Source organism: Ambystoma mexicanum, chromosome 4q (assembly GCF_040938575.1).
Source record: "Ambystoma mexicanum isolate Mex_15411 chromosome 4q, UKY_AmexF1_1, whole genome shotgun sequence".
Taxonomy (NCBI): domain Eukaryota; kingdom Metazoa; phylum Chordata; class Amphibia; order Caudata; family Ambystomatidae; genus Ambystoma; species Ambystoma mexicanum.
The window spans coordinates 246872474-246893291 of record NC_090928.1 but is presented as its reverse complement, the minus strand read 5'-3'; the positions used below and the strand labels follow the sequence as shown (position 1 = coordinate 246893291).

The window sequence follows — 20818 nt, the reverse complement described above, 5'->3', positions numbered from 1 at the left end:
ACCTTCCCTGGCTTCCCTGTCCAAGCGGCATATTTTGCTCCGTAGCCTATTTTCAATGAGGGTTTTCTCCCTTTTCTTCCGCGCCCCCTCCCGCATAAGGACCCCCCTCCAGGTTGCTTCGGCCGCTTCCCACACTCCCCGTTTGGAGATTTCGCCGTGTCGTTAGCTTTGAAGTATTCTCTAATCTCTGTCTCAAACTCTTCTCTAAAGACAGGATCCCTCCACAGGGTCTCATTGCACCTCCATGTCCCACCCCAATCGGTAAGTGGTCCCACTGTATGGTGACGATGACCATGTCATGATCAGACCATGTTATTGGGGAGATCTCAGAGTATGGTGTGATGTTGTACAATTCCCGTGAAAGGTAAATATAATCTATTCGAGTAAAGGTGTTATGTGGGGGGGAATAAAACGTGTACCTTCTTGCGTTAGGGTGCATTTCCCCTCCATGCATCAACTAGTGTGTATATTTGCATCATGTTCACATAGTCAGTATGGTCCCCTCTCACTTCGTTGTTGGCGGTTGGATTGCCAATATGTCCCGTAGCCTCCAACATTATTTTGGGGATGGTTCTGGAGAGGAACCTGAGTTGCCCTACATTGGGGGAGTAGATCGTGGCTAATGTGACTTGCACTTTTCCAATGGTTCCCACCACCAATAATGCTCGCCCTTCTGTATCTGTCCAGGATTTTGTGACTTGAAATTCGATTCCCTTTCTTATCAGGACTCCCACACCCCCTTTGCGCAATGGACCAGAGCCCCAAAACTCCAGGCCGAGATGTTTCCCTTGGATAGGCCTTTCCTCCCCCTACATATACTTGGTTTCCTGCAGAAATAAGATGTCCATTTTGGCTCTCCGCAATTCTCAACACTATTGACCTCTTGGTAGGTGAATTAAGCCCCTTAACATTCAGCGTCCCCACTCTGAAGGGGCCCCGCGTGCTTACTTCAGGGGTAGCCATCTATTTGTGACATTTGAGTATCCATCATAGTAAGCAGCTCTTCCCTGTGAATTATGCCCCTAACCAGCATCAATGTTTTCCTCTCCTCGGCAGCAATTAAGAGGACCATTCTGGTCTTTCCCTCTTCTGTTTCCAATATACCCTCCCACATTTCTTGTGTTCTCCTCCCTCCCTCCCTCCCTCCCTCCCTACCTCCCTCCCTCACTCACTCACTCACTCACTCACTCCCCCCCTCCCATATGGCGGTATCCGAGCAGGTCCAGTTAGCCTCACTGAACTAGCAACGAACCACCAGTAGGGACCATCATCGCGCGGTCCATTTGTCCACAATAGGCACCACAATTGTCTGAGCCCCAACTCCCCCCCCCCCTTCAGCTTCAACATTCAGCCATCGAACATTACTTTTTGCATTGGACCAACAGCAGCCTTTGCTTAAGAGTACACCCATAGTGTCAGGGTGGTTTCTGCTGGACTAGTTCACTTGTCCCCCTCCGGGGAATTGTTACCTCCCCGAAATGTTCTCGACCCCTTGACCCTCTGCCTCTTAGGTCCACGAGGTTTCCACTCTTGCCCCACACCCCTGGGGGCATCTCCCTCTTCCCTTCGTTCACCGGGATCAACCAGGTCGGATATGCATGCCTTTATTTCCCTCTCCGATTGTAATCTGATTCTCTTGCCCTCGTGTTCAAAAGAGAGCGAGAAGGGGTATCCCTACCTATACCTGGTGTCCCGCTCTCTCAGCCATTTCATCAGCGGACCACACATCCTTCGCAGCGCCAGTGTCATAGAGGATAGATCCTGATATATGGTTACCTGGGCTCCGCTGAGGGTGATCTCACCGCCACGTCTCGCCTTCTCGAGAATCTTCGCTTTGTCCTGGTATCTGTGGAAGCGGCCAAGGACCGATCTTAGGCCCCCTGGTGGACCACCCGCTCTGCGAATCCGTTCAGTTCTTGATTCATCAATCTCGTCATCGGCTGCCAAGATTTTGATGATATCATGGAGCGTTGCTTTAAGGCCGTCTTCTGTCTCGCCTTCTTGTTCCGGGATCCCGAAAAACCGTAGATTGTTTTGCCTCTCTCGATTTTCCAAATTGTCCATTTTCAGCCTGTACTCCTCCTCTCGTTGTTCAAGATCTGTTATTCTGTGTTCAAGTTGTGTTTCAAGAGTATCTATGGAAGCTTGGTTATTTTCCACTCCCTCCAGTCTGTCTTCAATCTTATCTATGCGTCTTTTGTCAATCTTACCGCCTATATTGGCTCCCACATTCTTTATCTCCATGAGGAGGGCTGCTATGTCTCCTTTTGTGGCCGCTGTTTCTCTGTGTGCCGCAGATTCGGTTGCCATTGTGGGGGTGGTGCTTGTGCGGTTGGACAGAGCGTAAGCGTACATAGCTAGCTTTGACTTGGCCTGCATATAATTGGGAACCGTGCCTCGGCGTCTCGGATCAGGTATGGCTTGGGCAGGGTGCAAGGACCTCGCTCCCGGGCCACGCCGCGTGCTCCCCGAGTGCTTTGCCGTTTGTATGCAAACCGTTGCACTGCTCATCTCCTGGAAGATAGACGTGTTGCCCGCTAGCTCCTGTGGGCAGACCTCGTGAGTTGCAGGGGCACCGGGGTATCTCCTCGATATCAGTTCAATTAAACACCGGGTACTTGAGGAGGCACACGCCCTGGGTTCGGGGGCCTTACCCTCAGTCCAAATGACCCCTGCCCCGCACACTGTGGGAGGTTTGTGGCGTGCAGGGGCCAAGGGGTTGTGCATCCAGAACAGATGGGGGCTGGAAGGTTTTGGGACGTCGGTATTCACTGCGTTCCACGGGTCTCCATCCCCCAGATGGTAGCGTAATATCCTCCCCGTGGCCAGCGCGTATGGTAAAACCTTGATGACAGTTCTGGGGTACACTGCTTGTTATTTGAAGTCTGGGGAGCAGGAGTCTGCACAGACTGTCTATTCAAGCCATCCTCAAAGCGTGACCCTGGTAATCCAATTCCATGTTTACAGGGCCTGTAATGTATTGCCTCTGATGAGGTGTCCGGAGGGGGTGACGGGCCTTGGGTTTATGTGTCTTTTATGAGGGCCTGAGTTGTGGATCTTCAGACACTGGGTGTTGTGTTTCTGCACCAGGTGGGGGGCCCAACCGCAAGCCCACATTGCCACTCCGTGGGTCGCAGCACACGTCCGTGTACCGCGGTGCACAGAACGGTAGGTGAGGGAGCCGTTCACTGCGTAGGGGCTCACCAACGGGTCCGCGCCGCGTGTCAGAGCACAGAGCGCAGGATGTCTGCGTCCGTGACAGGGACTTCCCAGCGTGTATGTCCCAAGAGCTTCCCCGCACGTCAGGGCTTCGCCCACAGGTCACGGCGCTCCAGGGCACCGCGGCAGCAACTAGGAGTGCAGGCTGCTTCCAGTATGAGGTGTGGCTTACCTCCAGGTTAGTTCCCCCACGCAGCCCGGCAAGCCACAAGCTGGGGTGTAACGCTGAAGAGTCCGTGACGGGCAGCGGGCCCAGATACTCCAGAAGTGCAGCCTGGGGGTCGGGTGGGGCACATCGTCCAGTGCTTTTCTGGCCGAGCATTCCTCTCCGGGTGTGCCTGCTCCCAGCGCGGCCTTGCCGGGGTAATTCACTTTCGTTTTCATGCAGGCGTCGGAGTGAAACTTCGCACGGCACTTTCCTAGGCTTCCCAAGTCCTATTTTAATCAGGTTTTTTCCTGGACGGTGGGGGTGGGGGGGATGTTCCGATGCACGTTCCTCGGGTTCTCCTCTGTGGGGGGGAGGGGGTCGCGGGGTGGGGGCTCAGGTCACCTCGCAGACCTACGGAGACGGAGCTCACACAAGATAGGAAGTCATCCGTGCGCACCCTGATGGCCAGTCTTGAACCTTACTGTTTTTGAGACATAGCTTACTTTGCTACACTTTTGCTCCTACCCAGATGTGTCCAGCAGAATCAAGCTTGTTCCGTTAACCCATATTTGCCTCTCAAGTCCTATGTGGGCCCTCTGCGCCGTGACAGAACATTAACGTAGTCCTTGTTTGAAAAGGAGTAATTGTTATCAGTTTTTCAAATGTGACATGACGGGCTTAGACTGGTTTGGATTAATAAAGACAAGGCTCGCATGAGACGGATTTGTATGGGTTGAAACCTGTGCCTTATTTCTGATGTGTAGGGGAATGGTCATTACTTGACGAAAAAGAATAAAAGGCACATTTCGGATGGCAACTTGCAAAGAGGCGTGTTGTGCAGAAAGCCCATATGCAAATGTCTGAGTGCCTACTGCAAAGAAGGACTCCAGAAAACAGGGTTCACGAAGAGAATTTCACTGGTCTGTCCAGGCTGGGCATATTCAGGGCCATCGTAAGCACTGTTGAGGCCCTGGGCACTGACATCTTTGGGGCCCCCCTCCACCAAAGGAATTAAGGGATCAAGAATACTGGTCACGCCCCCCACCCATCGTGCTCACATCCTTATAGGTTGATATGCTATCTCGCAGCATAATAAGCATGTTTACTCCGTTTAAGTCCCCTTGCTCTCTTCATTCTTGCTCTAATGAGAATGGTAAACAAGTAGCATTTGAAGACCAACATTAGCAGTCTACAAAGGGGTTACTGTTTTAGTACATACAGGATACTTTTTTATCAATAATATCCAGGCAGGTAGATGTAGTATTAATGCAGGACCATATGTAAAAAGGTACATGTAACCCATAATAGACAGAGAACTCACATTAGCTGCCTCACAGAATGCAAAAGTGCTCACGCATGGATCGAGACCACCAATTGGAAGGAAGGAGAACGCTACACATACCATAGCATGGATAGTGGAGGCAGATTAGAAGCTACCAGGAAGGGGTCTTTATCCAGACAGACTGAGATTAGAAGTGGGATATGGTTTTCAAATAGTGTTGCCATTAGATAGCAAAGGAATAAATGCCTGTGGTGTGCGATATAAATATGCTCACTATTAAGACAGTGGGCCTCATAAGTTTGCCGGTCCAGTAACAACGGTACCAGTAAGCTTGACAGTACTGTTGGTACCGGACCGGCAACTAAGAGTTCTACTTGCGGGTGCCTTTTCGCCTGCCAGGTCTGACCTGGCGGGTGGACCAGCACCCGCGAGCAGACCCTGTCGATGCACCAGCACCATTCACGAAGGGTGCCGCTGCACCCGGCCTCCCCATTCCCACAGAGTCCAATGGGACTCAAATAGGAATGGGGACTAATATTTTCTGGCGCCCGGGAATGGGCAATTACCGGGTCCGCCGGGGCCATAATGCCCGGGTTATTGCCCACTCCCAGGCGTCCAAAAAAAAATTATTCCGGCCGCAGCTATGCCGGTTTTCCTGGCACAGCTACCGCCGGTCTCATAATGAGGCCCAGTGAAACCATGAATAAGATTTTATGAAGATCATACCATGAGAAGGAAATCACTCGGAAGGGCTGAACATTTTCAGAGGTTTAGGGACTGGCAATATTTAGAGTTTAGGCAATACAAGATTAAATGAGATACCCAGGATCACACATTGTTTAAGGGGAGAAAGTGTGAAGTTGGGATTTGTGCCAACTCTGCAATTTCTGCATTTTAACACTTTCTTTTCCAGTTCTTACCATGAACTAAAACAATCTCATTTTATTAAAAAAACGGACTTGGACAGTACAAAAATCACATCATAAAACATGACCATTTTTAAACAAAATATTATAGAAGGGTGTTATGCAAAATAGGAATGATTCTAGCTTCATTCTCTCTATCATCAAGGGAAGTATATAAGAACCAGCATACTAATCGATGTGAGTTAACACATTTAATCTGGGTTTGTCTTTTGTATATTAAAGCTTTAAATACTTCCAAAACAATGGCTTGTGACATTTCCATTTATAAACTTGCAATAAAACCTTTGACTTGTCCCAACAAGTAAACCATTTTTTGTCTCAAACAAGCAGGCCTTAAAATATGCTTGCCTGAGGCCTGCAACATATGGTCCGCTCTCTTCTGTCTACCAACCCTTCCACCCAAATGGCCTACATAAGAAGAAAGATCAATTAATGGGTTAAATGATACGAGCAGCATGCAAGAAGGCAAACCTCACAGAAGACAGCACAGTAATGTAAGATATATTAGATGTTTTGACCAGGATCACTGTATCGTCTGCTGGCAAATCCAGGATATAAACATGGACGCTGTCATTCCATAGTCTTCAATTTGGATACTTATTCACCTCTTGGACTAACAGTTTATGCCATTGTTGGATGCGTTTGCCTAGATTTTACAACACCCCACCTCAACAAACCAATTTCTAGACCTTCAACATATGGATGATATGTTAGTTTTTATAGCAACCCCTATCTGGTGCAGGTAGATTGCTGATAATAGCTGTTCTGCAAAATCAACTACATATGCAGGCAGGTTTATAAACTTCAGATATAGGAAAGGCTCAGTCAGCCTTGCTGGAATGTGATTTTCTAATTTTGCATATGAACACATATCTCTGCAATGGGTGCTTCACGCACCGAGCTAACTTCTGAACCATTGTAGCACTCAAATGATCAATATGCATTTCACCATTGCCTAAACATAATTCCCACAGGAAGGAAAGCATGCAACAGAGGTGTGCCATAAGGAACACACAAACTATGTATACCACAGTGAACACAGAAAGCAATCCATGATGAATTGATCAAGGCAGAATGCACTTGCCAAAACAGAAAGGCAATGGGTTTAGAGCCTCAGCAGCACCCCAAAAAATATCCTGACGTGTGCTATTTAAGAGTGGTGAACAATGGAATCTTACTTGTTCAGATCAGCTAGCCTTGTGGGGGCCCCTCCAAGGTGGGGGCCCCGGGCAAGTTACCATTTTGCCCTCCCATAAAAACGTCTCTGGGCATAATGATGGAGGCCCTAGGTAGGTAGCAGTTTCTACACATAAAGCAGTGATAGGAATAGTAGCATACGAGGGAGAAAAGGAGCCATTAATGGGTGAAACAGAATTATGAACGCTATTAAATACCCGCATAAATGGGAACATTACCAATTGATGCTTTTCCATGCTACCAATATAAACAGTTTTCATTAGTAACATTGTCACAGGTATTGGCAACCCAACTAGCCGAGCAGAAAAATCGTGAGTTGTTCTACAGGAACAACCTTTTTGAATTGTTCAACTGCCACACTGGAGACAACATTGTTAACGTCAGTGGAGCCGCCTACATGGGTTTGTAGCGGTGGCAGGCCACTGACATGGAATGCCCTATGGTAAATACTTCCTTCATGCATAGAGAAAGAGCCTACTCTATGGAACAGACAGGACGGATATGGGGACGGAGTAGCATGGACCGGATGCGAGATTAGATAGTAGGGGGGGGGGACTAAAAGTAGCAATGTAACAAAGATTATACACGTGGAATACAAAGTGCAAGATATAGAACTTTATGCTACGTGCCCCAATCTGCCAAGCAGCGTGCCACCTACACGAGATATCAAGCCAGCAGCCAGAAGGCGCCTTCTGAGGTAAGGTTGGACTCGTTTGCACACGTCTGAACTCTTTCTGTAGTTCACAGTTCATACACACATGCACATTAGCGCCCAAGGTATTCTGGGTGGTTTAAAGCTGTGGTTTAAGCATTTCATTCAGACTTGCTGTTCTCTGTCGAAGGTCGAGAGGTGGAGTGGGCGGGCCCAAACATTGCTCACTGAAACTAGACATTCAAGGTAAACCTCACAGAGTAGGCAAAATGAGGCCTACAATGCATTTGGGGTTACTTGTACTGTGGTACAGAAGGCCATTGGAGACCCAAAGCTCTGCAATACAATAAGTATCTTAATTTGGGTTCTCAATAATACAGACACGAATGCTAGCTCCCACAATCTAAAAGGATGCCTACACCCTACTACCACTAAAGAATAATGCAACAAAATCAACACACCTTAAGTGGAGGAATGTTCAGGCCTGAAATTACACATTTTGAATCGTCCTTGGAACTAGAATAGACACCAATGGAAATGTGCATCCTTCTTTTCTAAGTATTGAACTGCCTTGGATTTTCTGGACTGCCACAAAATACCCCCAATACGGAAAAGTGTCAGTCTTTTAGAAAGCAGATTACTCTACAGCCAAATAAAAATAGAGCTGATTTTGACAGGATTCCAACAGCATTCTAACCAAAAGTGTAAACTTTCAAGTACATGAGCGAATACGATTGGGCCTTTAATAACATGCAATTATTTCTTACAATTTAAAAGTGAGAAACAATATTTCCCCAAAACAACATGAAGAGAAAATAAAAACGCGAAGGGAGACTGGTCAAGAGGAAAATAGAATTCCTCGTAGAGTGATCTGAATGTTCGCAAGGAAAGCAAGAGTAGCTCCAATCGATTTACTGTGATTGTTTTTGCTGTTGGCTGAAATAACAGTGACATACAACTACAAAGTGCAATAAATATTGCAAGAAAAAAAAATGACATGCCTTTTACATTGTTCGTTGTAAAAATACCTTTTTTGGGAGGGACGAAGGGGGTACATCTCAGTACCCCCTTACCTCTCCTACTCCTAAACTCTCCTCGTCTACCTCCCCTTCATCCCAATTTTAACCTAAATCTGTTTTGTTTTTTTTACACCTAAAACCCACCCCTATCATTACACTTTCTTGCCTTTATTTCGACATTATTTCTGCTGGTGGGTATTTTTTACCCACTCTATCAATTCTAGCATTTTATTCCATCTTTGTAAATTCTGTCATTATTTCTTGCAATATTGTCAGTGGATACACTCCAATCATCCTAGTACAAACGAATAGCGTCTTTGTTAGAGACCACTGTGTGTGCACATTACAGAGAAGAAAATAAGGACTGGAGTCCTTTATGTCCTTATGCCCCCCATCAATCGATTAACCATTATTTGTCCATCCCTATTCCAAAGGACCATGGTAATAGCACTCTGACATTCTCCCCTAACTTCCCTCCATCCAGAATCCAATAATACAGGTACTGCATTATGAAAAAGAATCAAGATATTTAAACTATTACACCGAGTTTAGGGCGCTTAACTCAGTCTACCAAAGCATCCAGGCTTCGATGGCAACTCATGCCCTCTGCCTCAACAATGACAAGACAGAGCTCTTACTTGTTGGTTCCCACAACAGACTAAATAAACCGGACAAATCCTACCCTTCCTTCACGATAGATGGAAACTTCATTCCCATCTCCAAAGCTGTAAAAACCTTGGGAGTATACCTAGTTGCTTCCCTAACTCTAACCAAACAGGTCAGCGCAATAGCCGATTCCTCAGCTTACACCACTACCTTCATCAATGCCAGCAGGCACCTCCTATCCACAGACAGCTGCCTGACCTTACCCAGAGCCCTTATCCTATCTAGACAACTGCAATGCCCTCTTTGCCGGAACCTCCTCCAATAATCTAAAGAAACTTCAAGTTATCCAAAATAAGGCTCTTAGAGCGGCACTAAATATCCCAAGAAAAGACCACACCTCGACTGCCAGAAGGAATGCCCATTGGCTCCCCATTAGAGAAAGAATCCACTTCAATTTAACAAAACGCAAGCGAATACACCGACAAGAACATCCCAGGTGAACATGCTTCTGGTACCCAAATGTAAACTTAAAAAATCAGGAGGACGTAGCTTTCCTCTAGTAGCAGCCAAACCCTGAAATGCCCTACCTGCCAAACTTGGAGTCAATACCTCCTACCAGTCCTTCAGGAAAAAAACTTAAAACCTGGCTGTTCACGCAAGACAATTAACACCAACGTATCCCCCCACCCCCAGAGGATGGCACTCCCAAATTCATTGTGATGGTTTTTGATTGTGAGAGCCTACTTATAATCAAGGAGGCATAACACAATGTAACAACTGAGCTTCAATGTTACACTTCGGCAGAAAAAGGCTTTCCTGCGGAGTACGTCTCATTCACAAGCTCCTTTGTGGAGCAGATACAGGTTGCCATGGCGCCTGTACAAGCTACGGCGAAACCTGTGTCAGCTGACACGTCTCATACGTGGAGGACGTACAGCAAGACGTGCCCCCATACGGGTTTAAAACTGCCGTCTTCCAGACGACTTGTTGCTGCAAATTAGTGTTGTTATGCTTGATTTATGCTTGGTTCAAAATGGCGTGGGCACGCAATGCATTCTGGGAGCGCTCATAGCCATGTTGGATATTTACTTCACTCCGCAGTGAAAGGCTGCACACATTTTGCTGAAGTGTTAGATTCACAGTGCTGAGACAAACATGCTTTTCCAAAACCTGGTATGCAGTCAAGGCCATTTCTGCTGGGAAAGCTAACGTTGTTATGGCTTGCTACTGTTCTCCGTGGAGCGTGTTTTTAGAGCAGGGAGGCCCTGTGTTCCTTGGGGGGAGCTCTCGATTGACCCAGCTGGCAACCGACGACTGTTCCTCAACTGCGCAGGTGCAATTTCCAGAAGGTTCAAGAATTAACTCCCCTTTGTGGAGTGTCTATATATGCAGAAACCCGGAGGGGGTCAGGTGAGACTTCAGCCAGAGAAGGACGCTCCGTCCGGCCTTCTTGTGAGCTGTGGTACTCTCGGCCTGGCTGTGCCCGGAGTCTTCCAGCCGCTTCTGGACGAGATGAGGACTTCAATTACGCTCACGGTGATGTATTTCCTTTCGACTTCTTTACTTCTTCTGTGAACTATATCCATATTATTTGAAAGAGTTATTTCTATGTACTTGTAAGCCTTGAATAAATAGCCGTAAAGAGCTGATTTATCTTCTAAGAGTGCGTGGATGTGAATTATTGTGTCTGTCTGTTTTTTGGTTCAAAGTACTTGCTCCATAATTGCATTGATGATTTATGGTTGTTTCGTGCACTTTTCGGGGGAGAGCAGTACAGCCTTCTACCCTATTGCCACTTCTTACAGACCGCTACGGTATCGACCCGGACTGCTCCTGGACTGCCTTCTCTTCTTCCTTATCATTGTCGTGATCTCCTGGTATTCGACACAGAAAGTTATTTGATTTGTTTTTCCCGCTCCTGCTGCCCTTGCAGCTCATCCGCCAGCGGCTACTTGTTAAGGTGTGTGTCCCTGGGTCGGACAGCACCTGTCGTGGTGGGACTTTTGGAAGACGTCCGTACAGGAGAGGCCAGGCTGATGGACTGATCGCTGGCTATTGGTACCAGGTAAGTGCACCGATCCTTCTGGGGGCGGTGACAACCAATAGGTTGGATAACATGAAGGGGCAAGGTACCACAGAGAACAAAAGGAAACCCTGTAGGCAGGAAATCAGGGTAAAGGGGTTGGCTTGCCAATGGTAGCAGAATAGTCCGGGAAGCCAAGGGGTGAGCAAATGCAGGGAGAGTCCAAAAGGCAAAGGAGACTGATTCCTGGTAGGCAGCAAGGAAGGCTCCCAAAGAGCCCAGAGAGGGCTGGAATCCGGGAGAGCCAACGAGGACTGTACCCAGGAAGGCAGGCAGGGAAGAGGACCAAGAACAGGAACCCGGCTGGAGGCAAAACAGGAGAATGGCCAACAGGAGGTAGGCGCTGCTACGGCTGGTCAGGAACGAACCGCGTTAAGACGCGATTCGTTTCCCGACACAGCCGCTATTTACGTCCCTCGGCATGAAGCCGAGGCGTGGAGTGCAGGCCGCCTTGCGCATGCGCAGCCCGTAACCCCGGAGCGACAACGAGGCTTGAAACGCAAGCCGTTGGCCTCCGCGGGCTGTGGCGCATGCGCACAACGGATACTATCCGAGGTCTCGGGCGCCGGGAGACTCCTCTCCCTGCTAACCGAAACCTCGGATAGATCCGCCAGGACCGGGAGCGTCTCGTCTCCCCCTAGGTAAGTGGCCTAACACCACTCGGAAAACCTCAGTTGCTCCAATCCTCGTCTGGAAAGTGTGCGTTTCAGGTAACCTGCTATGTTTGTTTATTGGTAATTCTGGCAGCGCCATCTTTGACTATTGTACCTCAAATTACCTACTGCTCTGTTGGCATTTCTCTCTACTGGATTTTGGGACATTTATTGGGTTACAAAACTCAGTGAACTTATTTTCAAAGTGCATATTGATGCTTTCCTGATCCTGCACCAACCCGGCTCTAGCGCGACCCTCGTGCCGCCCGGGTTTACTTCCCTGTACTAACTTACCTGTTTATTATTTTATCCTGTCGTTTTCTTCAATCCTGTACATCGTTAGCCCTTGAGAGACCCACAATTCAGGTCTGTTGTTTTTTGGCTAAAAATACAGGAAGAGTCCATTAGACTATTTTCACTCACTGGGTTTAATTATTTACTTGTAGGTCCATCCCAGGGTAAGCTCCACTCCAATCCTTGGCTAGGTATTTTCTGTCCAATACTGTTGCTTGATTTCTTATTGTTCCTCTCAGCACTGTTTAATAAGTTTGTATTACTTTGCAGCATTGGTATTGGCGGTGCATGTTCTCCCCGCTCTTTTATTCAACTGATACCTCTGCCTGTTCCAATCGAAACAGCAGAGAGTTACGTTGTAAAGGAGAGGCCCTCTTTGAAGAAGCTCGAGTCTTGTATTCAGGGGAGCTGGAATTGGAGGCTGAATATCAATTCCTGTACACATATCGTCTCCAAGGTCATCTATCCATCTTCCTGACCTGCTTACGGAGCGGTGAGTAACATTCAACCACCAAAGTAATTTCATGTTACAATGAGTATAACTGGCTGAGGATGTGATTAAAGTCTGTGTGGCAAGACATAAAAGGCTTGCAACAGTGTGGCAAATGTTTTGAGCCACCACAGCTCATCAGAAACGCAGTCCTAAATTTTAAGGGATTCAAAAGGCCCCAATATCAAAATAAGTCTTTATCCAAACACCACAAATTTGATTACCAAACCAGAAAGAAGTACAGTTGTCAATAGGATGACAGGGGAGATTTAAATATATGAAATATGAAGCAAAAACAAAGTAGTAATTGATATCCTACATAGGGATAACATAGATCCAAGGGAACTCTCACAATAAAAAAATAAAAACTACCTCCTCATTGATGCCTCCCCCCCATCTGTCTGATCTTTGAGGGACTTGGCGAACAGGAGGTAGCCATGCAGGAGTACTCTTCCCCGCCTAACCGCACACAGTCCTTCCATCATCAGTTACGGTCCTCCTAAAATTATACAGGGGTATTCACCCTTTGGGGTATAATTGAGTGAATGCGTGAAGGTTGGATAGCTGGCATAAATTAGCCGCTGGGTGGCCTTGTTTAATAGCATCTTCAGTGGGGAGCATCTCCCTCCGCAATCTCAGCCATTTTAAAAAAAAAAAAAAAGGTTTTAGTATGACCGGGAGGCCAGGAGTAGGGAAGGTTTTGTTTCCCCTACTCCTATAATAACTAATACATTATTTAATGCAAATAGTATTTCAAGACAAGCTTCAACCCTCATGCAAATAGATCGGAAAATGTATTTTACACAGCTAGAAAAATACCGACTTGCAGCTAGATGTCTGTGTGGTTAAAGGTTTGCAAATTCGTCAAGGTTTTTTAACGCTCCCTTAACAGTGTATGACTCCTAACATCAAATAACGGGAGTCCTATCTACACATTCATGCATAATGTACACTATACACTGAGGTGGATCACTCCCCCAACTTGGCACAGGGCGTTTCTGGAGTCTATATCCATACTGTGGGACTAAGTACTATCCAATGGGGATCTGAGAACAAGACTAATGAGCCAAGAGTATACATCAGGGACAGTACAGGACGATGTATTTGACCTTATTGGCCACCTTGGCTCTTAATGGAGCACTTGTAGAGGCATGCAGAAGATGGACGATGTAGAGGAAGACATTGGCTTAGTTCAGTCTCTGACTTGACCCTTAGAATAAATAGATCGGCCACCCTACTTTCCAAGTTTCTTATAGGCCCAAAATCAAGGTGGGTGTCTGGAGGTTTTTGGCTAAAGGCCCCCCAATAACAGAGTGGCAGACCTCCAGGTTTGCCTTGTAAACTCTGATCCGTTAGCAGAATGCAGGGGATGCTTGTGTACATGTGCTTCTGTTCTGACTTGAGTGTCGTGTAGACCATTGAAACCTCTGTCCTCAAGTGACGCACAGGGGAACTAAAAGAAACCCGCTGTGCGACCTTTGGGGCCACAGGTGGGAGATGTTACTTCCCGGATCCACGGAACCTCTGGAACACCGATGCTGCTGTCAAAAAGAACGAGGTTAAGTACCAGGCAATTACAATATATCACGTTAACCAAAGGATCTGAATAGTCTTACCTATCTGGTGTTTGGAAAACCCAGGAATCCTAGGAGGGAGGTTCGAGACTCAGATGAGGCGGTCCCTAGAACAATAGGACCGCAGGAAAGCGTGGATGCAGACTGAAGGCGCGACTTGAATCCCAAAAGGGAAATGGCGTAAGAGTTCAGCAAGGTACCAAGGGATGATCCAAAAGCAAGTCAGTGTCGTGTCCAAAATCCAGCAACAGGTAAACAGTTCCAAGCAAAGGTACAAAGGGGTAATCCGAAGGAGTCCAAGATAGAGTTCCGAGATCAAGGTAAACAGTAAAGCAAAACGTAACGCCAAACAGGGTCTGAAGACAGCTGAGAAGCAATGAGTGTTCCGTGTCTCAAGCCTTATATACTGAGCGTTTCGAGGTCATGTGATGTCCACCAAGGTCACGTGAGGAACGCCACTCTGGATCACGTGAGCAAGTGAACGATCGGCGTGGAGATGTAACGCCGCCTCTTCTGCTGTAAGTTCTCCATGGCAACTGCCAGTGCAGGAAGGGTTGCAATCGAGCCTGTAAATCATACCTGGTACAGAGCTTTCGGTCCTTTGGGAAAACCGAATCACATGAGCCTCGAACCCTGGAGGGAGGTATTGGGGAAATGTGAGCAGTGTTCTGGTGTGCAGTGGATCGGTGTGCAGAGGATCGCCTAACAAACCCCCCCCCCCCCCCAACGGCCCACGACCCCGTGGGCAGGACAGGTGATCCCTATGGAAGCGAGCTACCAACCGAGGAGCGTCAAGATCCAAGGCGGAAACCCAAGAACGCTCCTCCGGTCCGTAGCCCTTCCAATCCACTAAATACTGGAGCCTACCCCTAAACCAACGGGATCCCAAAATGGCCGACACTTCAAAAACATCAGGAGAGGTCAGGGACACCGGAGCAGCAGGGGCCCGGAGGCGGGAAGAATCAGGACAAGGCTTGAGGAGAGAGACATGAAATACAGGATGGATACGCCAAGAACTTGGGAGAACTAGACGAAAAGCCACCGGATTCACAACCTGAGAGATCACATACGGGCCAACGAAACGAGGTAGCAGTTTCCGGCAACCCATTAGGCGAAGATGACGTGAAGACAACCACACCCTAGAACCCACCACCAAGGGAGGAGCAGCCAGACGCTTGCCGTCAACACGAGCCTTCATAGAAGCCTTTGCTTCAGTAAGATGGACCACAGTACTAGCATGAACAGCAGACAGATCCCTAAGACAAGCCGTGGCCGCAGGATTCGAAGAAACAGAAGCATCAGGGACAGGCAAGACCTTTGGGTGTTGCCCGTAGAGGGCATAGAATGGAGAAAACCCTATAGCAGAATGAGCCGCGTTATTGTATGCGAACTCAGCAAGCCGTAAAGCGGTCAACCAGGAGGTCTGCTGTTGCAATATAAAACACCGAAGATACTGCTCCATATATTGATTCGTCCTTTCGGTCTGCCCATCAGTCTCAGGATGATAGGCCGAAGAATACCTGGTATCGATGCCCAGTAATTTAGTCAATGACCTCCAAAAATGAGAGGTGAACTGTGACCCTCGATCGGATACAATGACCGAAGGGAGTCCAAATAACACGAACACATGCTCAAAAAACTAGTCTGCTAAGACCGGGGCCAAATAAATACCCTTACAAGGAACAAAACGAGCCATTTTTGTGAACGTGTCCACAACCACCCAGATGGTGTCAAAACCTTGTACCTTGGGGAGATCGGTTACGAAATCCATTGTCAGTGTATGCCAAGGTCTTGGAGGTACCGGAAGCGGAAGCAGCAGCCCAACCGGTCGTCCTCTTTGATGTTTAGCCTGAGCACAAACCGCGCATGAATTGACATAGCATTCCACATCGCGCTTCATAGAGGGCCGCCAACACCAGCGCTTTAGGAGATCCAAAGTGCGCTCTTGACTGGGATGGGCATTGAAGGGAGCATCATGAGACCACTCAAGGGCCAAGTTACGAGTGTCAGGTGTGGGAAGAAACAGACGTTCATGCACGAAAGGCAAACCATCAGAATAAACGGGGCCCCAATCCCGCAATTGGTCGGAATGGTTGCTAGTCCAAGATCGTACAGAATCTAACAATGACGAAGAGGGAGTGCAGAGACAAATCACATGACTCTTTCCGAGAACAGTGTCAGGGAAGGTTGGCAACTCGACCCCACCCGGGGAACGTGACAAGGCGTCCGCTTTTCCATGTAAAGTTCCAGGACGATGCATAATATGGAAATCAAAAGAGGAAAAGAAAAGATGCCACCAGACCTGTCTGCTATTGATGCACTTCAATGAGGCCAGATCCTGTAGATTTCGATGATCTGAGTATACAGTGATTGGATGCTTAGCCCTCAGAAGATGATGGCGCCAGACACGAAAGGCGTCCATGACAGCCAGGAGTTCCTTCTCCGTTACGGTATAATGGGTCTCAGTATTGGAGAACTTACGGGAATGGTATGCCACCGGGTCCAATTTGCCTGTTGTAGGACATGTCTGAGACAATACCGCACCAAGAGCAAAAGAAGAGGCATTCGCCTCAACTATGAACGGAAGATCGGGATTGGGATGCTGGAGTACCGGTGCGGTAGTGAAATCGGTTTTCAAAGCCTCAAAAGATTCCTGATGTTCCCTCTGCCATCGATAGGGTACCTGAGGGCTGGTCAGAGCCGTGAGTGGGGCAACAATTGTGGAAAAGGAGGAAATAAAACGCCTATAAAAGTTGGCGAAGCCCAAAAAGGCCTGCAAGGACTTGAGTGTTTGAGGAAATGGCCAATCTAGGACTGCTTTAACCTTGGATTTGTTCATGGATAATGCCCCAGGGGTAATGTGGAATCCCAGAAACTCAACAGACGTTTTATGGAACTGACATTTCTTGGGTTTGGCAAATAGGGAATGTTCCCTCAGACGGGATAATACTTCTCGGACATGCTTTACATGGCCATCAAGATTACGTGAAAAGATCAAGATGTCGTCCAAATAAACAACCATGTATACATCCAGAATGTCCCTGAATATGTCATTCATAAAACGCTGGAATGTTGCCGGGGCGTTACATAGGCCGAAGGGCATGACTAGATATTCATACAAGCCGTAACGGGTACAAAAAGCAGTTTTCCACTCATCGCCTTCGCGAACACGCACTAGATTGTATGCGCCGCGAAGATCCAGCTTGGTGAAAACAGAAGCATGAGATAAGTGGTCCAGAAGGGGTGTGATTAACGGAATTGGATATCTATCCTTTTTCGTGATAGCATTAAGACGCCGATAATCCACACAAGGACGTAAATCCCCCTCTTTCTTAGGTACAAAAAATATAGGGCTTGCAGCTGGTGAAGTAGAGGGGCGGATGTGTCCTAATCGTAGGGCGTTCTGTACATACTGTTTCAATGCTTGTTCTTCCGAGGGAGACGAGGAATAAATCCTGCCCGAAGGAATGGTGGAATCAGGGATTAATTCAATTGGGCAGTCATATGGTCTGTGTGGAGGAAGTACCTCGGAAAAACCGCGATCGAAAACTGATTCGAATGCTTTATACTCAGATGGAATCCCTGACACCACCCCCCCAACGGTATGGGAATTCACAACCTCTGATCCATCATTATTCAGCTAGGGCTCCCAAGGCCCGAGAAGGAGTATCAGTTGCTTGATGGGTTGGGAGACAATAGTTCTGACAAATCTCAGACTCGAAGAGCACCGTGCCTGATTGCCAATTAATCAGAGGATTGTGTTCACGTAACCGTGGTATTCCTAATATGATACCGAATTGAGGTGTGGTAATCAAGTCAAAACTTAACGTCTCTGTGTGAATGTCTTGTATGGTCAACAATAGAGGTGCAGTTTGGTGTCTAACAGGACCAGAGACTAGTGCAGTGCCATCTACGGCCTGAACAGGTTCAGGTCGGGTTTTTACCACTAAAGGTAGATTGAGGGAATGGGCTAACGCAATGTCTATGTAGTTCCCAGTGGCACCTGAGTCAATGATGATCGTGACTGCATGAGAAATACCTGTAGAGGGACAAAGAGTGGCCTGTACAAAGATGGGCTGGACATAGGCAAAGGCAAGAGGGGTACCCGGAGATGAAGACTGAACACTCGACCTGGTCTCCGGATCTAAGGTCGAGCTGTCCGAAAAACCTGACTCTTCTTGGGACGTCGAGGACATTCCTAAACATAATGTCCCGTGGTGCCACAATAAAAGCATGCATTATCCACCCTTCTACGTTCTCTCTCAGATGTTGTAATAGGGCTACGTAAACCTCCTACTTGCATAGGTTCTTCAGTACTGGAAGCAGGGGTACTGACAACTGTAGGATGGGAAGAAACCCCCAACTCAGCTCTGCGCTCTGATCGTCGTGCATCTACCTGCAGAGCAAGATCCACTAGTTCCTGATACTGAGTGGGCATGGAAGGTATCACTGCTAAAGCATCTTTCATTACGTTACTCAACCCCCTATAAAAGATAACTGCCCGCTTGCTTTCTGGCCATGATATCTCGCCAACCAATTGATTGAACCGGGTGATGTAATCTATCAAAGTCCCTCTGCCCTGAGTTAGTTCTAACAACTCCAAATCCCTAGACTGTGCCTTGTGTCTGGTATCAAAGACTCGAGACATTTCTAGAACTAACAAATCAAAATCATAAAGAACTGGGCTATTATTCTCCAATAAAGGATTAGCCCAAGCGGCAGCAGTCCCGGCCAAATGGGAAAGGGCAAAGGCGGCTTTAGCAGTGGAATTAGGAAAGGCCAGAGGTCTGCACAAGAAATGTAATTTGCACTGATTGATAAAGGTCCTGAATTTCTTGGGGTCACCTTGATAATGTTCAGGAGCGGCCAGGGGGGGAAGGGGTTGGGAGGACCACCGGAGTTGGAGCTGGGGTATTTGCCAAGGGAGGAGGTGTGGTTGAAGTGCTAGCATCCCCGAATTCAGGGTCTGCAGGAAGAGAATTCTGAACACTCTGTATGGAATCTAATCTTTGGTGAATCACCGTATTTGCGGCGGCCATATCTGCCCTTAATGCTGTAATCGCCTGAACTAAAGCAGCTATGGGTTCTTCTGTGGCTCCCTGCATTGTCTAACACGACTATACGGCTTCTCAGTCTGTTCTGACTTGAGTGTCGTGTAGACCGTTGAAACCTCCGTCCTCAAGTGATGCACAGGGGAACTAAAAGAAACCCGCTGTGCGACCTTTGGGGCCACAGGTGGGAGATGTTACTTCCCGGATCCACGGAACCTCTGGAACACCGATGCTGCTGTCAAGAAGAACGAGGTTAAGTACCAGGCAATTACAATATATCACGTTAACCAAAGGATCTGAATAGTCTTACCTATCTGGTGTTTGGAAAACCCAGGAAACCTAGGAGGGAGGTTCGAGACTCAGATGAGGCGGTCCCTAGAACAATAGGACCGCAGGAAAGCGTGAATGCAGACTGAAGGCATGACTTGAATCCCAAAAGGGAAATGGCGTAAGAGTTCAGCAAGGTACCAAGGGATGATCCAAAGGCAAGTCAGGGTCGTGTCCAAAATCCAGCAACAGGTAAACAGTTCCAGGCAAAGGTACAAAGGGGTAATCCAAAGGAGTCCAAGATAGAGTTCCGAGATCAAGGTAAACAGTAAAGCAAAACGTACCGCCAAACAGGGTCTGAAGACAGCTTAGAAGCAATGAGTGTTCCGTGTCTCAAGCCTTATATACTGAGCGTTTCGAGGTCATGTGACGTCCACCAAGGTCACGTGAGGAACGCCACTCTGGATCACGTGAGCAAGTGAACGATCGGCGTGGAGATGTAACGCCGCCTCTTCTGCTGTAAGTTCTCTACGGCAACTGCCAGTGCAGGAAGGGTTGCAATCGAGCCCGTAAATCATACCTGGTACGGAGCTTTCGGTCCTTTGGGAAAACCGAATCACATGAGCCTCGAACCCTAACAGCTTCCCAAAGAGTGCTACTTCTACTGATCCTATGGGTTCCAAGTTCACATACTGTACCCTTGTCACTACCATAAACTGTCCCTCTTCCACTTTTGTGCTGTCTTAGATGGCAGGCATTTCTTGCTTAAGGACTTCTGGAAATCAACCATGTTTTCTAGAATGAAAAACAGATGTGGATTGGTCGGGCTTCACTTTTGGTGTGCCTTTCAGTGTCACTGAGAATTATTAAGAGGAAGATTTGATGATGATGATGGTCTGGCGAGAATAGTGGAGGTCTTCCTCAATCCAAAGTCTCCAGGAGAAGCCGGTAAAATGCTTCTTATGACTTTCACCCATTAGCCATGCATCGCTACCCAGAAGGTGGGACCAACACCCCAACGGAGACAGTGTCAAAGAAGAGTCACAGGAGAGCTTGGTGATATCGTCTGAGGGCACCAAGGTGGAATACGTTCCATTTAATATGTTTCTTGTGGATATGAGGGGTTGTGGCAAAGGGAAGAGGCAGGGAGTAGAGTGGTTAGATGAGAACCAAATATAGGAGAACATGAGCCCCATCCCCCCAACTACTAAATAATGATAGCAGGAAACCAAGGGTAGTGCCATAACAGGTTGGCATGTTGGGGACATCCCAGACCAATCTGCTTCTGATAAAGCTACCAGGAACCATCACTGTGTGGATGTAAAATAGCAGCAGTTCCTGAGAGAGTGTTTGGACC

At 47.6% G+C, this 20818-nt stretch overlaps 1 protein-coding gene across 2 annotated transcripts in view; it reads right to left on the bottom strand.

Annotated features, from left to right (window-relative positions):
• Positions 1–20818, bottom strand: part of MORN2 (MORN repeat containing 2) — a 110868-nt gene that overhangs the window by 13556 nt on the left and 76494 nt on the right. The gene's annotated exons all lie outside the window — the stretch shown is intronic.